Source organism: Sinocyclocheilus anshuiensis, unplaced genomic scaffold (genome assembly GCF_001515605.1).
Source record: "Sinocyclocheilus anshuiensis isolate Anshui unplaced genomic scaffold, SAMN03320099.WGS_v1.1 scaffold708, whole genome shotgun sequence".
NCBI classification, from domain to species: Eukaryota; Metazoa; Chordata; class Actinopteri; order Cypriniformes; family Cyprinidae; genus Sinocyclocheilus; species Sinocyclocheilus anshuiensis.
This window is the reverse complement of record NW_015555881.1, coordinates 2,940,032-2,941,433: the sequence shown is the minus strand read 5'-3', so window position 1 is coordinate 2,941,433 and position 1,402 is coordinate 2,940,032. Positions and strand designations below refer to the sequence as shown.

Sequence of the window (1,402 nt, the reverse complement as noted above, 5' to 3'; positions counted from 1 at the left end):
AGAAAGAAATATTCAGATGATAGATAGATAGATAGATAGATAGATAGATTTAAAGAAATAGTCAGATGATAGACAGAAAGAAAGAAAGAAATATTCAGATGATAGATAGACAGATAGATAGATAGATAGATAGATAGATAGATAGAAAGAAAAACAGAGTAGTTCTGAGTTGATTGTGGATGTTTCGAGGCAGCAGATCTGAATGTTTGTGTGTTTGTGCTGCTCCCATCTGCAGTGTGTGTGTGAATATTATATCTGCTTTCATTACTCTTAATCTCCATCTTTTTCACAGTTCACATTGGTGTTAATCATGTTTCTGCTCTGAGCGCGTGCGGCCGGTGGCAGCTTTGGGCCAAGATGGCAGCAGCAGCTCTGCCACGGCGGATTGACACGTGGCTCTTTTGGACCATGACCCTTGTGCTGTCGCATTAACCCGCGCCGACTGGACAAGAAAAGGGCCGCGACCTTTGACCTCCCCCCCACGCCGCCCCTCGCCGGGGTAAAACGAGGGCGTTTCGGGATGTCAAGACGTGTGTTCAAGTGAAACCCTGTTAAACGTCTCATTTTCACAGAAACGTGTGCGTTGTGTAACGTAGTCAAATGGGAAGTAGGTTGCTTTCTGCGTCTCATTATCTTTCTTCAGCTGTTCAGCGGCTGTTTTTACCCACAAGCCCCTGGTGCTGAGCGGAGGTGTGAGGCTCATTATATTCTGTGCCCTTGATTTGTTTAATACACATTTTCTCATCCCCTTTAATTATATCAGCCTTTCAGGTGTTTCATTTAGTGTGTGGTCTGAGTCAAGGCTTCAGAGGTGTCGATACTACAGACACTGAATGATCCGTCTGAAGAGACAAGCTGAGTCTCAGAAAGCTGATCTAAGATGATACGCAGGAAAAATCGCACATCTAGAGTCGTGCCTAAAACACAATAGTTATAGATCAGATTTAGGATCCTTTTAGGACAGTTTACAGGCATTTAGCAACATTGAGTTTTGAGTTTTGCTCATACAAGCACCATTTTTTAAGGCAAAATTCTAGTTAATTTTTTAATAATTTTGTGCTTTTTTAAATTTGAGTTTGTTTGTTTGTTTGTGAGATTCAGTGTTATTATAGTTAAATAAACTAAACCTAAAACCATAAAAAAATTACTTGAAATAAATGTTAACTGAAATAAAAATATATTAACTTAATGCACTAAAATAACCAAAAATAAAACTAAAAATAAAAAGTATAAAAACTGTATAGACATATTAAAATAATAATTAATAATAATAATGATAATAATAATAATAAAAGTATTATTTATTTATTTATTTTAGGACAGAAAACCGATTATATTATATTATATTATATTATATTATATTATATTATATTATATTATATTATATTATATAGACAGAATA

The 1,402-nt window shown here is 35.4% G+C and overlaps 1 protein-coding gene across 2 annotated transcripts in view; it reads left to right on the top strand.

Annotated features, from left to right (window-relative positions):
• LOC107675755 (transcription factor 4-like) overlaps positions 1–1,402 on the top strand; it is a 171,697-nt gene that overhangs the window by 62,506 nt on the left and 107,789 nt on the right. The window lies entirely within an intron of this gene.